The sequence below is a fragment of the Cervus elaphus genome, chromosome 13 (genome assembly GCF_910594005.1).
Source record: "Cervus elaphus chromosome 13, mCerEla1.1, whole genome shotgun sequence".
Classification (NCBI taxonomy): domain Eukaryota; kingdom Metazoa; phylum Chordata; class Mammalia; order Artiodactyla; family Cervidae; genus Cervus; species Cervus elaphus.
Window position 1 is genome coordinate 62,449,955 of NC_057827.1, and position 6,919 is coordinate 62,456,873.

At 46.4% G+C, this 6,919-nt stretch overlaps 1 long non-coding RNA gene across 1 annotated transcript; it reads left to right on the top strand.

Annotated features, from left to right (window-relative positions):
• The first annotated feature begins 1,144 nt into the window (after positions 1-1,144).
• On the top strand, positions 1,145-6,274 carry LOC122707037. The gene is made up of 3 exons (XR_006344557.1): positions 1,145-1,174; positions 3,849-3,853; positions 6,158-6,274. It is a non-coding gene; the product is annotated as an uncharacterized LOC122707037 (long non-coding RNA).
• The last annotated feature ends 645 nt before the right edge of the window (positions 6,275-6,919 follow it).

The window sequence follows — 6,919 nt, forward strand, 5'->3', positions numbered from 1 at the left end:
AAATGGTATTCATTCCATGATGGTATTTCCATACAATGGAACAGAACTTGGCAGTGAGAATGAGAAAATTAAAGAAGTTGAAACTCGAATACTTTGGCCACCTGATGTGAAGAGCTGACTCATTGGAAAAGACCTTGATGCTGGGAAAGACTGAGGGCAAGAGGAGAAGGGGGCACAGAGGATGAGATGGTTGGATGACATCACCAACTCAATGGACATGAGTTTGAGCTAACTCCAGGAGATAGTGAAGGACAGGGAAGACTGACATGCTGTAGTCCATGGGGTCACAAAGAGTGACTGGACAACAACAACAACAACCAAATGGATGGATCTCACAAACACAAGGGTGAGGAAAGTACATCAATCATGGGTGAGCTTGCAGACATTGTGTGGGCAAGGAAGCCAGGCTCAAAGGGGTATGTATGCATGACTCCATTTGCAATTGTATTTATGGCGAGTACCAAGAGAAGCAAATCTGTAGTATTACGAAGTCAAGAGAGTGGTTATTCTGTGTTGGGGAGGCAGTGGCTATAAGAGGGCACAGGGGAGCCCCGGGGTGGGTCTGGTCATGTTCATTTTGAGCTGGGCCCTGCTGCCCAGCTGGATTCAGTTTGTGATCATTCAGCATACTGTACACTCGTCTAGTCAAAGCTATGGTTTTTCCAGTGGTCATGTATGGATGTGAGAGTTGGATCATAAAGAAGGCTGAGCACCAAAAAATTGATGCTTTCAAACTGTGGTATTGGAGGAGACTCTTGAGAGTCCCTTGGACTGCCCAGAGATCCAACCAGTCCATCCTAAAGGAGATCAGTCCTGAGTGTTTATTGGAAGGACTGATGTTGAAGCTGAAATTCCAATACTTCGGCCATCTGACGGGAAGAGCTGACTCATTGGAAAAGACCCTGATGCTGGGAAAGATTGAGGGCAGAAGAAGAAGGGGATGACAGAGGATGAGATGGTTGGATGACATCACCAACTGGATGCACATCAGTTTGGGTGGACTCTAGGAGTTGGTGATGGACAGGGAGGCCTGGCGTGCTGCAGTCCATGGGGTCACAAAGAGTCAGACACGACTGAGCGACTGAACTGAACTGGCTAAATTAATACACTCATACTTGCAATTTTCTGTGTACTATATTCCCAGGTGGCTGAGTGGTAAAGAAACTGCCTGCCAGTGCAGGAGATATGGGAGCCTTGGGTTTGATCCCTGGATCAGGAAGATCCCATGGAGAAGGAAATGGCAACCCACTCCAGTATTCTTGCCTGGAAAATTCCATCAATGGAGGAACCTGATGGGTTACAGTCCATGGGGTTGCAAAGAGCTGGACACAACTTCATTGACTAAAACAACAACATACTATATTTAGTTAGAAGATTTCTATTGTTAACATGAAATGACCATCAAATGTTAAATAATAAAAAAGGAGAGGTTATATGAAATTCTGATGTTTAAAAACCAAAGGATCAGCATAGGCTTAGGTGCCATAGGAATTTAGAATTAAGAATGGTTGGTGTGGCTTGGAGTGCTTCCAGTGGTCTTCATGGGGGAAGGGATGCTGGAATGGCCTCAAAGGCCAGGCACACTCTGGATGAAAGGGAAGAGCTCCTTTGGCTCCAGACAAAAAGTAACCTTTAAAACTGGGCCAATGATTATAGCCTACTCTTTCTGCCCAGAGAAGTCTTTCTGACCAGTCCTTTACAGGAAAAGATTTAAAGGGACTTTCAGCATATAGTGGGAATGGAAAGAGACAGAAATAAGTGCTTGATTTTAGTCAAGTTACTTTGAATCTCTGAGTCTCAGTTTCTTTATCTGTAAAATGGAGGAGAAAAAAATGTCCTTTCAGAGGATTGTGTGTGTTAGTCGCTCAGTCGTGTCTGACTCTTGGCAACCCCATGGACTCTAGCCCACCAGACTCTTCTGTCCGTAGAATACTCCAGGAAAGAATACTAGAGTGGGTGGCTGCCGGGGACCAGCCCCAGCAGGATCCAGGGGTACCCTCAGGATGAACGAACAGCATGGGCGAGTGAGAGAGAGAGAGAGAAAGAAAGAGAGAGACCAGACCGGGATGTGCAGCAGAGTCTGGCAGTTGCTTTATTTTTCACCGTAACCCTTATACCCTAAGTTGGTACATTTCTAAGGGGGAGATGAGCACACAGACTTAGTTTAACATTCCATCAGCTTGTCCTTCAGGAAACCAGATGTTCTCTGCATACTTTTTGTTTATGAGAGTCTTTTTCCATACATTTTTTTGTACATTATCTTTTGGCCTTGAGCTTAGCAGAAAACAGAAAAGTGGCAGTCTCATGGTACTGCAGGTTGCAACATAGTAGAAATACAATCCTGTTAACACAAAGGTCAGTTCTTTTGCAGAAGTTCTCAGCTAAATTTATCTAAAAAGTTTAGCACACAAAGACTCTGAGGCTCCGGAGAGGCAGCCCCTGTTCAGCACTCCTGGTTAAAATGAACAATTATCTTCTTGTTTTTACACTAGGGCTAAACTCTCATTTTTCTAAATCCTTAACTATAACCACTCTTAGAATAATATTTTTGTGTTCTCTAATAGGGCTTCCTCACCCTCCGGAGGGCTCTGTGCCTACTAGGGTCTTTTTAATGGTTAATCTCTATGTATGATATCTTTTGGCCTTCAGGCCTGTTGACAATTTATGGCTTGCACCTGGTGCAACTTTAAGCAACTTCAGTAGCCGACCCTGTCTTTTTTGTGGTTAATCTATTTTCTTTCTATTAGGCATCATCTCCATGGGAACTACATTTTTACAGAACAGAAATGCAAAGGATTGCAAAAACAGCAGATATGGCACAGAACAGCCTCTTCATCTAAAAGTTAATTACCTGCAAGAAGTCACCAGCTAATCTCTATCTAAAGTATTTTCTATTAGGCACATTTGTGGCTATTTTATTTGTGGTGATTTTCTCAACCTGCGGAGGGACGTAGGCTTAATGGTTTCTTTTGTTAGCGTACTGTGTTTAGGGTGTTTAGAACAATCATGAGCATTTTTTGCAATGGGAGCACACATTTATCAAACAAGCCAGAATGCCAGCAAAAGGGTTTGAATTGAAGCATTTCCTTCATCCCTGGCCCCTTCATAGGGTACCAGCATCCAGGAGATTTATTAATTAGGGTTTTAAGTTGGTTCTCATTCAGTGAAAGAGGAGCAGGAGAGCTCTCGGCAGGCAACACAAGAATCTGCAGCAGGGCAAACAAGAACAACAGCAGAAAAGGGGGGAGGATACAGGGTGGGGTAAAGGCTGGGGCCAACCTGGAGGGTCCCTTGTATCCTGAATGGTCTTTCGTGTCAGGTGTTTTCCTCATGACCTCGTCATGGGTGGGATCTCCCACAACAGCTCCCAGCAGGTGGCCATTCCCTTTTCCAGGGAATCTTCCTGATCCAGGGATCAAACCCAGGTCTTCCACATTGTAGGCAGATTCTTTTTGTCTGAGTAACCAGGGAGCCCCATGCTCCTTACGTTAGTTTATTAATTTAGTTCACTGTGGCTGCTCCATGCTTTGCCTGGAGAAGAAGCAGCACTTTTCTTTGAGGACAAGAAGCAGACTACAGTGGATTCTTGAGTCCCTCAGTGCCAAATGTGCTTAATTCTTCAGACTCTGTAAGACTACTCTCTCCCACTGAAATCCTGGGGGTGCAACATTGTGAGTTGTAGGACTGCCAGGAGGGTGAACTCAAAACATCTATTCCCAAGTCTCTTGCTTCTTGGGATTTTACCACCTCTGAGCCTGGGGTTCTTGTGGGAACCTCCTAAATTACCTCCCTCCTCTAGACTCTCCTCATCACCACTCCCATCCCCACCATCTCCCCTCCGACCAGAGTGAGGGTAAAGTTCAAACTGCAGAGCAGACAACACACGATTCTCTGATATCTGGCCTCGTTGAGTGCTGGAAGCAGGGAGACCAGTGAGATGGCTTCTGTGTGCTGGGGGAGGGATGACATTGGCCCACAAAAAGGCAGAGGCAGCTAAGATGTCGAGAAACTAGTTGTTGAGAAAGCTTACAGGAAGTAGAATCAATAGAAAGTAAAGACGAATCAACAGGAAGTAAATACGAATCAACAGGAAATAAAGTAAAATTCATAGGTAGGAGTATAAAATCAACAGGAAGTAAGATAGAGTCCATAGGAAGTCCAATCAAACCAACAGGAAATAAAGCGGAATCAACGGAAAGACAATCATGTGGATGGGTTTATGTGGAGGAGGAGTCAAGAGGGGAAAGGAAGTGGAGATGCTCTCTTCCTAGGTTCCTTCCTGGGACCAATGTGGATGGGGTTACCATTCCCTGTGGCAGGAAACACAGGAAGAGGAGCAGGATGTCTTAGCCCAGGCCCCCCTGGAAACAGAACCCTGAGAGAAAGGTTCCTAGTGGGGCTGTTTATTGGAGAACATAACACTGGAGAGTGGGAGGGAGGGCTTGAGGAAATGAAACAGGAAGGGAGACCCCAATAAGGAGGCCTTATTAAGTTGGCCACCACTCTGAGTGACTGGTTGCTTGATCCCATGGACCTTCCAAGTCCCTTTATGGAACGCTCCTCAGGACCGTGCTCCTGCGGGAAGAAAGTGGGAGGCCTCGGCTCCCATCCTATTGGTCAAGACCTGTCCATCGGTGTTCACTTTCCACACTTCCGGTTGTGCAAGCGTGAGTGCCGAAGAGTATGACACCCAGGAGAGAAGCCCTGGGACAGGGCCTACGGGACATGTGGCCCAAGGCTGAGACTCAGCGACCCCTGCACAAAGCTGCTCAGAGCTCGGCAGAACCGGCCAGGGCCGCAGAGGCTGGAAAAGAGGTGAGGCTTGCGGTGAGTGTTGTACTCCATCAGAGAGGCGTGCAGGAGGCCTCCTGTACCCAGTGCAGGGGGAGAATAAATTAAATAGAAAGGGCTTGCTCCTGCCTGTACTTGAGAAGCCCACCATCTCGTAGGAATGACACAAAAACAAATTACACACGGGTGCTAAGTGTGCCTCCACTGCTCATCTCTGTCAATGCATATTTGCTTTGTGTCAGGCCCTCTCCGAGTTAAGTGCTCTGCCATGGATTTGTTCATTCAATTCTCACCGCAATCCTGCAGGGAGGTACTATTATTATCCCTGTTTCACAGAGAAGTGATGCATTGTCTAAAGGCATAATCTAGTAAGTGGCGGAGCTAAGACGCCCATCTTTTAAGCCCTTTGGGGTTGGTTATCCGAGGAAGTAGAGGCTGAGTCTGGTGGGTGGGAGGGAGGGCGCAGATCAGCCACAAGTTGATTGGAATCATACCTGTGTTTTTGCAAAGGCACCTGTGACTTAATCAACACTGGTAGGACAAGTCATTATTATCTTAAATTTACTGAAGAGGAAACGCCTGCAGAGGTGCAGCGTCTTTCTCCTGACCACCCAGAGCATCAGCGGTGAGGTCAGCTGGAGGCTGCAACATCAGTCAGAGGACAGCCTTGCTGCCCCTTTCTCCACCTCTGCCCTGTGAGTGGACAGCCTGCTTTGGGAGAGGGATGCCAGCAGGGCCTGGGCCCATTGGCATTCCAGTGCTATCCCCACGTGAGTCAGGCACCACTAAACAGACTCAATTCTCCCTCTGGTCATTTCCTCCCTCCGTAAAGATTTATTTTGGGCTAGAGTGAAGAATGGATTCCTCAAAGCTGAAAGCAAATGCCATTTGATTCCGGGAGCGGAGGGAAATATTGGTTTTCCTTTAGACCACGTCTCCTGGGTCTTGCTCCCTGGAAGCCAGCCACGGGGCTGTGGGCCACCAAGGTTGGGGCAGCAGTCACATTCCAGATGGCAGAAGACATTTGTGTACCCTTTGGTTTCAGCCAAAAAAGAGTCTTCCTGATGAATAGCAGAGCCTGACAGCATTGTCCCCAGGCTACGTGGGCCAGTCCTTGGCCAGATGAGAAGCATAAGGTATATTATATCATCCTCTTGAATATTTATATATGTATAGATATAGATGTACACACATATATATATGCACACATACACATATATGCATATATATACTTACATATATACTTGAGCATATATAATATATATATATATACTTGAGTATTATATATATATAACGAGTATATATATATTTATGAGCTTCCCAGGTGGCACAGTGGTAAAGACTCTGCATCATGAGGCAGACGTAGTAGATGCAGCTTCAATCCGTGGGTCTGGAAGTTCCCCTGGGGAAGGAAATGGCAACCCACTCCAATATTTTTGCCTGGAGTATCCCGTGGACAAAGGAGTCTGGAGGGCTACAGTCCATGGGGTTGCAAAGAGTGGATGAGGCTGAGCAGGAGCACAACAACAACATATATATGTTTATACTCATATATATATATATGTAGAGTATAGTATATACATAGTATTCAGTATATAGTATCTATATAGTGCTCATAAAGGGTCAGCCTCCATGTAATCCTCTCAGCAGCCTTATGAAGCAGGTACAGTTAATGTCCCCATTTTACAGAGGAGGATGTTGAGTCAGGCAGAGGTAAGTGATTACCCAAAGTCTCAAAGGTAAGCAGGAGGACAGGGATTCAAGCCCAGGCAGCCTGGCCCTAAAGTTGTGTTTTTAACCTCTAGCAGGTATGACCGGTCTAGATGAATGAACATCGAACTGGACGTTGGCTTGGAGTTGGATTGGAAGGGACAAGTTGCCCAGCTGCAAGTTGCTTGCTCACTGAGCAAGATTTCTGTTGTGCTCACCATCCCCTCCCTGCTCACCCCACCCTCTGAGATATTCTGCAGGCAATTTGACCCCAAGGGGTGCTGGACTCATTGCTTTGACCCCCTCTTTGCAGTTGGAGATAACACATCTGGCTACTCCAGAGGTGGGGGATGGGGGTGGGCAGTACAGCTTCTCATCTGGCTGGAGCAGAGGGTCTTGGGCATAAAAGACACTCTGT